Source organism: Gopherus flavomarginatus, chromosome 3 (assembly GCF_025201925.1).
Source record: "Gopherus flavomarginatus isolate rGopFla2 chromosome 3, rGopFla2.mat.asm, whole genome shotgun sequence".
In the NCBI taxonomy this organism is placed as follows: Eukaryota; Metazoa; Chordata; order Testudines; family Testudinidae; genus Gopherus; species Gopherus flavomarginatus.
This window is the reverse complement of record NC_066619.1, coordinates 231,892,792-231,908,116: the sequence shown is the minus strand read 5'-3', so window position 1 is coordinate 231,908,116 and position 15,325 is coordinate 231,892,792. Positions and strand designations below refer to the sequence as shown.

Genomic DNA, 15,325 nt, shown 5'->3' with positions numbered 1-15,325 from the left:
AGATGGGGGAGATTCCAGAAGACTGGAAAAGGGCAAATATAGTGCCCATCTATAAAAAGGGAAATAAAAACAACCCAGGAAACTACAGACCAGTTAGTTTAACTTCTGTGCCAGGGAAGATAATGGAGCAAGTAATTAAAGAAATCATCTGCAAACACTTGGAAGGTGGTAAGGTGATAGGGAATAGCCAGCATGGATTTGTAAAGAACAAATCGTGTCAAACTAATCTGATAGCATTCTTTGATAGGATAACGAGCCTTGTGGATAAGGGAGAAGCGATGGATGTGATATACCTAGACTTTAGTAAGGCATTTGATACGGTCTCGCATGATATTCTTGTAGATAAACTAGGAAAGTACAATTTAGATGGGGCTACTATAAGGTGGGTGCATAACTGGCTGGATAACCGTACTCAGAGAGTAGTTATTAATGGCTTCCAATCCTGCTGGAAAGGTATAACAAGTGGGGTTCCGCAGGGGTCTGTTTTGGGACCGGCTCTGTTCAATATCTTCATCAACGATTTAGATGTTGGCATAGAAAGTACGCTTATTAAGTTTGCGGACGATACCAAACTGGGAGGGATTGCAACTGCTTTGGAGGACAGGGTCAAAATTCAAAATGATCTGAACAAATTGGAGAAATGGTCTGAGGTAAACAGGATGAAGTTCAATAAAGACAAATGCAAAGTGCTCCACTTAGGAAGGAACAATCAGTTTCACACATACAGAATGGGAAGAGACTGTCTAGGAAGGAGTATGGCAGAAAGAGATCTAGGGGTCATAGTGGACCACAAGCTTAATATAAGTCAACAGTGTGATACTGTTGCAAAAAAAGCAAATGTGATTCTGGGATGCATTAACAGGTCATTCTTCCGCTTTACTCTGCGCTGGTTAGGCCTCAACTAGAGTATTGTGTCAAGTTCTGGGCACCGCATTTCAAGAAAGATGTGGAGAAATTGGAGAGGGTCCAGAGAAGAGCAACAAGAATGATTAAAGGTCTTGAGAACATGACCTATGAAGGAAGGCTGAAGGAATTGGTTTTGTTTAGTTTGGAAAAGAGAAGACTGAGAGGGGACATGATAGCAGTTTTCAGGTATCTAAAAGGGTGTCATCAGGAGGAGGGAGAAAACTTGTTCACCTTAGCCTCCAATGATAGAACAAGAAGCAATGGGCTTAAACTGCAGCAAGGGAGATTTAGGTTGGACATTACGAAAAAGTTCCTAACTGTCAGGGTAGTTAAACGCTGGAATAGATTGCCTAGGGAAGTTGTGGAATCTCCATCTCTGGAGATATTTAAGAGTAGGTTAGATAAATGTCTGTTAGGGATGGTCTAGACAGTATTTGGTCCTGCCATGAGGGCAGGGGCCTGGACTCAATGACCTCTTGAGGTCCCTTCCAGTCCTAGAGTCTATGAAGCAATCCTCTCAAACTCATACATTAGTGTGTTCTTTCAATCTGTACACACATACAATTGTGTGTTTTAGTGTGCACACTATTTTCTGCTTCATACAATCATAGATTATTATTAGGGTTGGAAGAGACCTCAGGAGATCTAGTCCAACCCCCTGCTCAAAGCAGGACCAATCCCTAAATGGCCCCCTCAAGGATTGAACTCTCAACCCTGGGTTTAGCAGGCCAATGCTCAAACCACTGAGCTATCCCTCCATGCACTAGCCATGTTTCACATGATTGAATTTGCAGGTGATCATCTTATGGACTTGGGTCAAGTGGATCTTGAGGAGGATAAATTTGTGTTGGCTTCCCTTCATCAGTTTCGAGAACCTTCACAGTAAATATTAGAGAGTGATGATGAAAGGATAATAAACGGTTTTGAGAGAAGTGAAGGAAGATGTACATATATATCAAAATATTCTAAGTACTTGGTGAGCAAGTTATTTCAAACCATGTGCATATATGGTTTATAGGCTATTAAAGCCAATAATATTCATTATAACATAGGCTAGTTTTTCTCACTTTCTCAATGCCTGTCTAGAGATTACCAGACTGTTTCAGGTAAATTCTTTTTCTCTTTCGCGCATATAGCTTGTTGTCACTCTGTGTGTCCGAGGTGTTTTCTTGAGATTAATTAGTCATCCTAGGGGAGACAGGATAGAGAAGCGAATGTAAAGAGAGATGTCTGCCTAGAAAGAAGACTGGGATTTTCTGCTCAGCAGTTTTGGAGCGTGCAAGATAATATTTTATTATAGGTAGTATGCTATGTAAAAATTCTTATATAGACTTATAAATCACATATCATACATATAATACATTGTATTTTTATAGTACGGCAAAAGAAAAATCCTAACAATTCATTATTTCATTGTGAAAATTAAATCTGAATAAACATTTGTAAATATATTTTATATATAGTCTGGATAAACTTTGTATTTCCCTAACAAAATTAATCAAACATTTTTTTCCTTTATTCATATGAAAAGAAGGATAATTTTCATTATTCATGGTATAAAAATAAATATGTATTCTCTCTTGTTTTCCTGTGAGAACATAGACAAAATAGCACTAACTTTCACAGAAATATCCTGGTAAAATAACACAGGTTTTAGGGGTGTGTGTGTGTGCCGGAAACCTTTGGTTTTGTATATACATGTATATTGTTGTATAGCTGTACAAATCTTAATATTTATAATATAAAATTAAAGTTTTTACTAGTTTCAATAAAAACTTTTTTGCTACTAATGTTAGTACCAATATTAGGTAATTCAGCATAACTTTCTATAAAAATAAAACAAATCAATTTATTGGAAAAATATATCCCACATACAATATTCTGATGATTTGCTTATTACCAGGATGTAATTCATATCAATATAACTAATAGTTGAGCTTTAAGCTTGTGGGTTATCTGCATCCTATATCCTCTATTGTCATTTTATATCCTCTAAGAACCTCATTGCTTATTCAGACAAGGAATTCCACAATTTAGATGCCCCAACAGAGAGGAAAAATTTCCTGAGAACTCTTTGAGTAAATTGTATTACTTACTGTAATTTTGTTTGCTTTTGTATTTTTTTATTGTTTACTTCTACTTTACTTACATACACAATTAATTCAAAGAATTTGTCTAAAATTTATTTCTATCATGATGTCCTCATTTCAGAGAGGGCTGCTGAAAATGAAGATTATTCTATTTTTACAGCTTTGCCTTTGTCTGTATGCGAACTTAAAGCTTTTGTGTTTATATATTCAATGTCCTTTCTGTGAAAATAATAAATTCATTTTTAATGGTATGGGGCCTCTTACACTTGACATTGAGCCTCAGAAGGTCATAATCTGGCCCTGGCTCTAGTCCCTCAGTAAATATAGCTAAGGCTGACTATATCTTCCCTTAGCATTCTAAGGGCTGAAACATGTTCTGACTCAGAGTAATAGGTCCACATGCAAACAAGTTTTACTTTTTCTGTAACTTCCTGCTTCTGTAAACAGAAGTGTTGAAATAGCATCTCACTTGATAGTAAAGGACTTTACATAGTATTTGAACTCTGATACCTTTAAAAGAAGGCTTAAGTTTATTATGCTGATTCATATATTTTATCCTAACAAGTGACTATATCAGCCATGTGTGGAGCAGCAGGCAGGAAATAAATATCACATAGGTAGGGCCCTACCAAATTCACGGCCATGAAAAACAAATCATTGGCTGTGAAATCTGGTCATCTCTCCGTCCCACCCCACCCCCAAGTGAATTCTGGTGTTTTGTATACTTTTACCCTATACTATACAGATTTCACAGGGGAGACCAAATTGGGCATCCTGACCCAATAAGGAGTTGCAGAGGGGTCACAAGGTTATTTTTAGGGGGGTTATGGCATTGCCACTCTTACTTCTGCACTGCTGCCTGCAGAATTGGGTGGTGAGAGAGCAGCAGCTGTTGGCTGGGCACCCAGCTCCGAAGGTGGCACCCCACCATCAGCAGTGCAGAAGTAAGGGTGGAATACCATACCATGCCACCCTTACATCTGCACTGCTGCCTTCAGAGCTGGGTGACCGGAACGTGGCAGTTGCTGACTGAGGGCCCAGCTCTGCAGGCAGCAGTGCAGAAGTAAGGGTGGCAATATCATACCATGGCATCCTTCTGTGCTGCTGCTGGCGGCTGCTCTGCCTTCAAAGCTGGGCTCCTGGCTAGCAACTGCCACTCTCCAGCTGCCCAGCTCTGAAGGCAGTGCGGCCATAAGCAGCAGTGCAGAAGTAAGGGTAGCAGTATCACAACCCCTCCTATAGGGATTGTGACCCCCCCACAATTTTTTTTGGGTCAAGCCCCCTACAGTTACAACACTGACATTTTAGATTTAAATAGCTGAAATCATGAAATTTACAATTGTTAAAATCCTTGACTGTGAAATTGACCAAAATGGACCGTGAATTTGGTAGGGCCCTACACAGGGCAATGTCATCTGTGGAGACATCTTTTTCCTTGCAAGTAGCATAGAATCTACAAGAGAGAGATTTTTCTTGACTGTATTATTGACATTTAAATCATTTTTGGTTTTCACATGGGATTGATACGAACTGGTGATACTGACATCTTCTCTCGACATCTCTGGACGTACATAAGTTCTCTTTCATTTGAATGTTTCTCAGTTTCATCATAGAGGTTAGACGTGTAAAAGACCTTTTATATAACCTAGTTAAGCTCCTTGCCAATAGAGAATTGTTCCCTATACTTGTCAGCATTTTGTCTAGTCTAGTTTTAAATTTCTCAAACAACTGAGGTCTGAACTCGCCTGTCTAGAAGTTATTCGTGATATCAGATCTAAATGTTCCATTTTTTTTATTTCATCTCATTATTTTTCTTGTACTAACTGCAATAATTGCTCACTTTCCTTGGCTTTACATATTCTTCCACATTTGGACTGTTTCCCTCCCCACATTCCCCTAGTTCTTGTTTAACCAATACATGGAGAAGCCAGATGAGCTGAGGGTCATGAAAGAAATAGTCCAAAAAGTGGATCCGCTGTGATGTCTGATGAATGAAAAGAGGCACAAAAGCTCCAGTTTGTTAAATCCTAGGAGATTCAGCAGAACAAACCTCCACTCCACTCTACTTCTTTGCCTCTCCGTGTCACCCCCATCCTTTCCCACAGAGAACACTGCTCCCCTACCATATTCAGCTTGTAAGGGTTGACATGTATCTACATTTAGATCTATCAACAATAATCAGCAAAGTTTGGGATATTCAGGGCAGAGCATGTTGAGGAGGAGGCCAAGGTGGGTTATGGAGGCGGTCCAGGCTGTGAATGGAGGAAACTTGAGGAAAGGTCTGGGTTCTATGGGGGAAGGTTGTGGGAGAAGGGAGGACAGCTCTTCAGAGGACCAGGAAGGGAAATAAGTCAGTGGGGGCACATGGGTTTCTGCAGGAGGTGCATATAGAGGGTAATCCATATCAGCGTTACTAGTTAGCAATATACACAGCTAACAATATTGATACATACTTATTTTTAAAAAGTGGAAATTCCCACACAAAAATTCCATTAACTTAGAGCTGAGGTTGCTAGACTTGATCACCAATGCTAGTTTAAAAAAAAAAGAAAAAGGCAAGGAAATAAGCATTTAAGTTCTTCAACATTCCATCTCTGTTCCACTATTTGGTTCCAGTTTACATTTTGCTTCCCTCTACTCCACCACCGGCAGCCCAAATTTCTTCATCTTCATCTTAAACATCAAATTGCTACCTTGATTCTGACACTACAGTAGTACAGCAGTGTCATATACAAGCAGATTTCAATTCAGTAATTTCCACATAAAGGTTCATACCAAATTTATTGTGACCTCTAATCCAGATCACCCATTCACACACATGTTCCTAAACATAAGAGAAAAACATGTATTGCAGCCACCATTTGTAATTGGATACCGTAGCTCTCTTACACTAATATGTAACTGAGTACATTTTTATGAAAACCACACCAGCCCTATGTACATAATCACCCACCCACATGATCAAAAAACTAATTAGTTAGGGCTGCTGCCTCCAGGTCAAGGCCTATCTCCAAAGGTCTAATAAATAGGGTACTGGACTAGGAGTCAGAAGACCCGTATTCTGTTCCCTTCTCTGCCACTGACCACTTGTGTGATCTTGGGAAAGTCACTTTACCTCTTAGTATGTACCTCTGTTTCCCCTCCCATCCACTGTCTGTCAGTCTCTGTTCTATTTAGACTAAGCTCTTTGGGGGAAGAGCCTGTCTCTTATTATGTTTTTGTACTGTACCAGGCCCAATGGACTTCAATCTCAGAGTCTTTAGTCATTACTGAAATATAAATAATAATAAATGTTGGTGGACAGTGTAAAGAAGCTTGCACTGCTGCTGTCTATGTTCTGTCTATTTTGTCAATAGAACTGCAGTTTTAGGGGTTGCCTGTCCAGTATATTTTATGAGTATTAAATTCACGGACAAGGAACAAAGATATTTTAACCTCCAAGGACAATGTCAGAAGTCACTTTATGCCCATGTCTAGCTAATATCTTGTGCTTAACCAATGTATAAAAGGTAAACGAACACAATACAAAATTTAAAATAGAATATAATGCTGCTTCTGAGAGTCTGTATACCTACTGTATGAATGCAGGTGTTAATGGGCAAGCGAGTACAATTTGGACAGTGAATGGATATGTTGATGAGTTTTGTGTGATCTTCGCAAACTAGCACCTACCTAGCTGAATATCAGGGTTGAAATCCTGGCCCTGTTGAAGTCAATGGGAGTTTTACCACTGACTTCAAATGGTCCAGGATTTCATCCTATCTATGCTTTCAACACTCCCCTTTTTGACTAATGTAATTCCTTTTCATAGTTTCCCTGTATCCCTTCTCTTTAATCACAACCTGCAGCATTTGTCACCTTCATTTGCTTTCTGCCTATTTTGAATCCTATTCTGTTATTCTGTACAGGTTCTTATACCACCCTCACTATGGAAACTGAGGGCCTGCCAATAGTGGATTATGGGATGTGACTAATATCTGTCACGTGACGTTTGTTCTTTTGATTCAAAAGTGCCTGTCTGGTTTAACAACACCAATTTTGGCATCTCCTTCACCCTGCCTTGGTCTTTCACCTGTCTCTTACCTATTGCTTGGGAACACTCTCCCACTTTCTATCCAAGCAACTGAGTCTCTTCTACTCTTTTGAACTGTTACATCTAAATTTATATGACCCATAACTGAGTTGAGTGCTTTATGCTATTTGTTGAAAGGACACTATAGAAAATATATTGCAATGGAGTCCATTGACATTTGAGTAACTTAATTACTACTCTTACTGGGAGTTTACCCTGGGCAGGGGATTTGTCAGTTGCCACAGTTGTTGGAGCAAGAGTGTCCATACTTTGACAAACTGAAAGGGTGCTTTGGGCTTTTGCCAGGAGTCCCAGGACCAGATCCAATTTGCATAAAATGCAGCAGATTGCAGCTGCCTTCAGCTTTATTAGGGCAGTGTCCCTGGTAGAGATTATAAATTTCAAGTGCAGTGAACTAAGGTGAAAGATGGATTGTGTCTGTGGGACTCATTTTTCTAGTAAAGATGAGTCTGATCATGTGCTGCATTGTAGCATGCCAAAGGTTGCATTAGGCTTCACTTTAACTAGCTCTCTGTCCTGCAGCTGTTGCATCTGTTGATGGGGGTGCAACTGAGGAATTATATCACAGGTTAAAGATTGTTTTTAATGTGTTCTTGTTACTTCACTGGCATCAGATACAAAAGGAGCATTTGCTGTATATGATGTGTTGTTCTGCTTCCTGCATCCATTTCTGTTTAGCTATTGCCTTCACACCTCATAGTTTTCCATGATTTAGATTCTGAAGTACAACATTCCTTGATTTGCTATTAACTATTCATAGTGATTTTCTGAAAGAAATAAAGAAAAAGGTGTGTAAACCAAGCAAGGACAAGATTTGATTGCTTATTTCATTTGCTGTCTTGGAGCTGAATTTGCATAATTCCAGATCTGGTAGTTAATAAATCACTAGGAAATTGCACCTATGACTAGATTTGTTTTCAGGCTATTTCAGCAATTGTCTTTGAAACATGTCTGTAGCATTTAGGGGCTCCACCATTATCATCACCCTCCATAACATTTAATATGGCAAGGAATGTCAGCTTTCATCTTAGAGCACCAGACACATTATGGTTTTGGGAGATCTGTGTCCACCACATTTCCAACTTCTTGGTTCCTCTTAGTGTCATATCAGCATAGAAATGGAGACTTGTCCCACTTTCTAGCCCTTGGGAATCATCAAATATCTTGTTTTATAAAACAATATTTATGAAACAACCAAAAGCTTGTTACAAAGACCTTACCCAAGTGGTAGTGAACTTGCACTGTCCTACGGAAGACATGGGATTGACTACTACTTGTGTCAGTGCTGGAAGGATCTGGGGATGTTGCAAGCACAGCTTGCTCAGCCGTGGAGGTCAAGGGCTGCCTCAGATTGCCCATCCATTTAACAGTGAGCCATCCAGCTTGAGTTAAAGGATTGACATTTATCGGCTCTGAAGAAAAACTTGTCCTCATGTGAAAGAATGGCAGCTGCAATGTGCAGATATAAAGTGAGGGACATGTTGCATCACATGGGAAGAACTGAGAGAGTGAAATGTTGCCATAATAATATATATTGGTATTTCTTCCTTATTAGGGCACCGATGGTAAGTTAATTAAGCATATGTCTGTGTGTTTGTGTATGTTACTGACTTCAATTTATGTTTTTTAATCAACCTATTCTACCCTGGGAACTTTGGTTGCATGCATATTTCATAATTTCCCTCCTGGGCCTGATCCTACAATTGTCCTCTCAAAACTTTCATTAACTTCATTGGGAATTAAATATATGCAAGGGATGCAGGGGTGAGCCCATTTAGTGTTGTTCTTCTAAAATGATGCAAATATTTTGTTCTCTGCTGGGATTATCACACTGAAGCTCCAATATCTGCTCATTTAAAGCAAATGGTCTGTCGGTGTCTCTATAGAATGCTAAAACACATATTATTTGCTATGTGCTTGGAGACAGCTTATGCACAGTTTCATACATTGGGGTATTTTGAATAAAAATATGGTGCATATTAAAAACTACAGTTGTTTGTGATTTCCCAAATGCTGTAGGATGATCTTCAAACTACATGTTGATATGTGGAAGCAATACCTAAAACTGCTTCCTTTAATGAACCTGAGCGTTTGAAAACCCTAGACTACAAATATACAAAGATATTTTAATTATAAGTACTGTAATCACAGCTGTTAATTTAATGAAAAATCTGTGGCTTGAATTTATCTCCGGACCTATGTCCAATGCGGTTTTAGACTTGATGTTCTGTTACCAGCCTACAGAGGGGATAGGACAGCAGAAGTGGGCTGAAAAGACAGGGGCCCTTTCAAAAAGTCATTGTGACTATACTGGCTTATGCTATATCCTCAGGAGCAATGCCAGCTTTTTTGGCCCCCTAGGTAGCAGAAGGTCCTGCCCGCGAAATAGCGCCCCAACAGAGGTGGCGGAAGGTCCCACCTCTGAAATACTGCCGACGGCGATGGCGGCTGAAGATCTGGCCGCCGCCCCCCAAATGTTAGCACCCTAGGTGACCGTCTAGGTCGCCTAATGGATTGCGCTGGCCCTGCATACACTGAGTGAACTAGCTGTGCTGTTGGAATGGTATGGACTGAAATCCTTCTTGAAAAAGAAGGGAGAGATCTGTCCCTGTTATAGTAGTAGACATATGGAAACTCTGGCAATCTAGTTCCTTCCACAAGTCTTGTCTCTGATAGTGCACAATTTGTTCTGTGCTCTACCAGCCTACAAGAGCCATTTTCATGAATAGTGCCTGTGATGTGTTAAATGTTACATGTATCTTTATGCACTTGCTAGTTTTTGCATTTTGTGGCATAATAAGTAAGATAAGGAATGCTTCCTGCAGAAGCTAAAGATAATGGAGGTAACTGAGGCAAATCTTCAATTCTGAAATAATCTATGTAACAAGTATTTTGAAGTTTTATCCCCTACCCCTGCCCCCAAGAGGGAAGCTTTATAGACTGGTTTGACCTAGTTAAAGAGGCCTAAGAACACAAAGGACTTGAAATGGTATAAAAATAGTGACCTGGGAGGGGGGAAACTCTGTCAAAGAACTGACAAGCATGAGACTATGACCAGCGGAACCAAACCCTTTGGAAGGACCTGAAGTATTTTATCAAAGTCCCCAAGTGAGGTGGTTCTCCACTTTGTAAGTTAGTCATGCATATAAGCTGTTTATTGTTTTTAAGACATATTTCCTCTTAAAAGCTTTTGTTCTGAATAAATAGTACTTTGCTTTATGAAAGTGATTTGGTCACTGGAGCACCCTGTCATTGCCCCTGCGGGAATGCAGGTGCTGAACTGAAGTCAGACCTGCTGAGGTAACCACAATGATTTGGAATGGTCTATAGTAAAGACCCTGGACTGAAGGGAAGGAATCATAGGATTCTGTCATGAGAAAAGTGATGGCAGGAGGCCTGAGACCTAAGTGGGGTGCTCTTGAGGAGCACATGACAGAATCAGAGGTGCAGCCGACTCAGGGACTATGATAGTGCCTTTACCAAATGAGGAAAAATCTCAAATGCTTGAAGATCTGGGCCAACTGTAGCCTAATGCAATGGTTCACAATCTTCTTTAACCTGTTGTTTCATGCCAGGATGTTCTTGCAAAGATTGAGAATTGGTAGGGTACTAGGCCTGTCTAGAGGGTGAATGGTGGAAGAGTTTCTCCCATCTCCCCCACAATCCCTGCAACCTGAGGACTGTGCAGGCTGGAAGTAGGAGAAGCTGTGAGATGGGGTTAATTGAAGAGCAGGGACTGAGCAGAGGGACATAAAGGGCTACTCCATCCGTCTCCTTGCTTTTTGCCTGCTGGGTCCTAGTGCTCATGAGATTATGCTGATTAACATTTTTTCCCCAGCCCCACTGTGGGTCCTGCTGGGTTGAATTTGGCTTTAGAAATTAGGCAATCTAGGGATCTGTTCCTGGCCCTGCCACTGACAGTTTGTGACCGGGGCAAGCCACATAAACTGTCTGTGTTTCCGTTGCCCCATCTGCAAAATGAGAAGAATGATACCCATCATTATAAATTTATTTGAGATTTTCAGATGATATGCTGACTGGAGCAGAGTGTTATCTGTTTGGCTTTAACATTTTGGGCTAATATCTCTACTGAGTGCATTATCTGCTTGGCATACTGATTGTTACCTATCAGCTCTGTGTTCTTGGGAAACCAGTACCCAGCCTGTCTGACTCATGAAGGCTTCTGTTTGAACTAAAGCTGGTCAGAAGAAAGACTTATAAAAAGCAAGGAAAAGGCAGTGGAAGAGACACCTAAACCCCTCTGGACAAGAGTGACAGGATTAGAGAAATTCCCCTAACCTCATTTGCATCAAAGATGGGACAGGGAGGCATCTCCATTAGCATACAGAATGGAGAACGGAGATTCCAAGGCAAGAACCGCATGGAACTCTGGAACTAGAAATGCAGGGAAGCACTGCATGATGGGGAATCTCTGCTCCAGGTGCTAATGAACCTGCCTGCACACACCCAACTCAGCAATTATCAGACCAATTCTAGTAATAAATCCTTTATTGGTATTCAAAATACTGAAATTGCCTAATTGCATTGTGAGCTCCTTGCAAGGAACAACGCCCATCGCCAGGAATAATCAGTTCCTATTGTCTAGCCTGAACAAAACAACTTTGGTGTACTGCCTTGAGCCATCAGTTTACCCATAATCAAATCTAGTGTTCTCCCTTGAACCATTGTTCTTTCCCTACAAAAACTCCTACCTATACTCAGATAAGTGTTCTGATGCCTGGATCCAACATCTGCATCAGTTCCATTGGGACTTCATCTTCTCCTGACTGATCATGCTGCCTGTCTCCAGCATTCTGGAACCTCAGCTACTACCCCCACTTGGGAATCCTGATCGATTCAAGCTTCAGAGAGTGGTGAAAACTCATCTCTCTCCATAGGCTCCAACTTTCCCTCTTTCCCGTGGGTGCTCGACCCCACCTTCCTGCCCCTGCCCCCGCCCCCATTCCAACCCATTCCCCAAAGTCTCTGACCCCTCCCTGCCCCTATTCCAACTCCTTCCCCAAATCCCTACCTTAGCCCCGCCTCCTCCCCTGAGCTTGCTGCATTCCACTTCCTCCCCCTCCCTCTTGGAGCATGCTAACACTGCCAAACAGCTGTTTGGTAGCAGCCGGACTGGAAGCACTGGGAGGTAGATGAGCGAGCAGGGACGTGACGTGCTCAGGGGAGGGGGAGGAGGAGGAGGTGGGGTGGGGGGTGAGGGGAGCTTGGCTGCCGGTGGGTGCAGAGTACCCACTAATTTTTCCCTGTGGGTGCTCGAGCCCCAGAGAACCCACTGTGTCGGCATCTCTCTCTCTCAGTATAGCCTTCTGACCCTGACTTGTGTGATCAGTTATAGTTTTCTAAACCTGACTTTTGTAATCAAATTTAAGTTAGATTAAATATTATAACTCTTTTGTTTGTTTGACTCTCCTTGTATGGTTATTACCTGGCAATAAATAACTTCCATGGTTAAGCTAGCTGCTTCTCTCTCTCTCTCCCCCCCCCACCCTTTGACTTATTCCTTGACCTTAGGAAAGCGTTTGATACAGTGTCCCACAGTATTCTTGCCAGCAAGTTAAAGAAGTATGGTCTGGATGAATGGTCTATAAGGTGGATAGAAAGCTGGCTAGATCATCAGGCTCAACAGGTAGTGATCAATGGCTCCATGTCTAGTAGGCAGCCAATGTCAAGCGGAGTGCCCCAAGGGTCGGTCCTGGGGCCGGTTTTGTTCAATATCTTCATTAATGATCTTGAGGATGCTGTGGATTGCACCCTAAGCAAGTTTGCAGGTGACACTAAACTGGGAGGAGTGGTAGATACGCTGGAGGGTTGGGGTAGGATACAGAGAGACCTAGACAAATTAGGGGATTAGGCCAAAGGAAATCTGATGAAGTTCAACAAGGACAAGTGCAGAGTCCTGCACCTAAGACGGAAGAATTTCATGCACTGCTACAGACTAGAGACCGAGTGCTAGGCAGCAGTTCTGCAGAAAAGGACATAGGTATTATGGTGGACGAGAAGCTGGATATGAGCCAACAGCGTGCCCTTGTTGCCAAGAAGGCTAATGGCATTTTGGGCTATATCAGTATGGGCATTGCCAGGAGATCGAGGAATGTTATCATTCCCTTCTATTTGGCACTGGTGAGGCCTCATCTGGAGTACTGTGTTCAGTTTTGGGACCCACACTACAAGAAGGTTGTGGAAAAATTGGAAAGAGTCCAGCGAAGGGCAACAAAAGTCATTAGGGGGCTGGAGCACATGACTTATGAAGAGAGGCTGAGGGAACTGGGATTATTTAATCTGTAGAAGAGAAGAATTAGGGGGGGATTTGATAGCTGCTTTCAACTATCTGAAAGGAGGTTCCAAAGAGGATGGAGTAATGGTCTCAAGTTGCAGTGGGAGAGGTTTAGGTTGGATGTTAGGGGGGAAAAAATCACTAGGAGGGTGGTGAAGCACTGGAATGGATTACCTAGGGAGGAGATGGAATCTCCTTCCTTAGAGGTTTTTAAGGTCAGGCTTGACAAAGTCCTTGTTGGGATGATTTAGTTGGGAATTGGCCCTGCTTTGGACTAAATGACATCCTTAGGTCCCTTCCAACCCTGATATTCTATGATTCCCCCTCGTGGGTGTTTTTTGGCTTCCCCGTCCACTCTGCAGCAATGCTCCTCGTACCTAAGCTAAAGATTACTGCAGCGCCCAAAAATCCTGTGGGTTTGCTCATCAAGTGGGTTACTACCAGTACAATTGTAATGTAAAAGTGGTGATAAGGATGTGCTGAACCTGGAGCATATGAGGGTGGCAGCTTGCAAGTGCTGTTTGACCCAGCCTGCTGAGTCCAAGGGCATATGAGGGTCACAGCTTGGAAGTGTTGCTCCACCCAGTCTATTGAGTCCAGGGAAATAAAAGGGGTCAGCTTGAGAGTGCTAATTAACCCGATTCTCTCAGATATGCTGTTAGTGTGTGTGTGTGTGTGTGTGTTCCCCTGATTCTGGGGCTGGAAGAACCCAGCCCTGGGGAACCTAGGTCCTGCAGGATAGCTCCTTTGGGAGGGAACTTGCAGAAGGGAGAAGTAGAGCTCCGTATGAGAACACAAGTGACACAAGTAGTACATTGATAGAATTACAGACACCCTCCCCCAAAGAGTAAACCTAATAAATAAGTGTACCCTAACGTAACAGGCACCTCTGGTAACATGATGGGGCGTGAACTAACAAGGAGTCTCTTACAGCTTCTAATTCTTTGTCTATCTCTATCCCTGCTCCTGGGCTCTTCTAGTTCACCCCAGCCCCCAGAAACCATCTGCCTGATGGGCATAGCTGGATTGCAGTGTACTCTAGCCAAACCCCTCCCTGCTCCTGACATGCCCACTGTACTGTAGGGGCTCTAGAGGGGTGTGGCATAGAAGTCAGCTATGTTGATGCTTTACTCATTAGGGTCTCACCCACTTTGGGGTAATTTTTTATCTGGAGAGATGAGGACAAATGCTGTGGAGAAAGGTAGAGAATCTGGCCCCTTAATCATAAGACTATTGCAGCACAGTAGTTTCCAGGTTTATTGGTCAGTTGTCCCTACACGTGTATCACATGCATCTTGCAACAAAATTCATACTTTTCTGAGCAGCAGCTCCCTGGGGAGGGTGTGTGTGTGTGTGTGAGAGAGAGAGAGAGAGAGAGAGATTGAGTGAATGAGAGAGTAGGTAGTATGTATGAGAATTCTGGATGGCTTATGAAAATGTTTGTCACAGGTGAAGCAGTGGTGAAAATGATATATCTCAAACTGGAATATTAGAAGAGATGCAGTTCCAAAAGTGAGAGTGCATTCTAAGGTAGCTGAATGCAAAATTAAGTTGGGGTAAATGAAATGAAACTATGATAGTTTCGAAATGCTTGAAATTCCTCCTTTGTTACACCATGCTAACATTTAGCAATAAGCCTTGATTTTTTTATATAGTTATTTATTTATTTTAATTTTTTTTTGGTGTAGGCTGTGGGGGGAAAAAAGTTTAGCTTCACAAACTTATTTATTTCTCGTCTATGTTCTCTGTGAAAAGTGGTATCCCCTCCCTTTTTGCTTGCCGTTTCCTTCCTTGTGCCTGCCAAATTGTCTTTCTCTGAGTTTTGGGTCTAACTTCAGTTTGTAAACACCTCAGGGTGGAAGTCTGGGCCAGATTCTGCTCTCAGTCACTCAGGAGTAAAACCAGAGTAACTCAATTGACTTCACTCTGGATGTACACTGA

At 41.9% G+C, this 15,325-nt stretch overlaps 1 protein-coding gene across 6 annotated transcripts in view; it reads left to right on the top strand.

The window, feature by feature from the left end:
- CRACD (capping protein inhibiting regulator of actin dynamics) overlaps positions 1-15,325 on the top strand; it is a 226,454-nt gene that overhangs the window by 141,305 nt on the left and 69,824 nt on the right. The gene's annotated exons all lie outside the window — the stretch shown is intronic.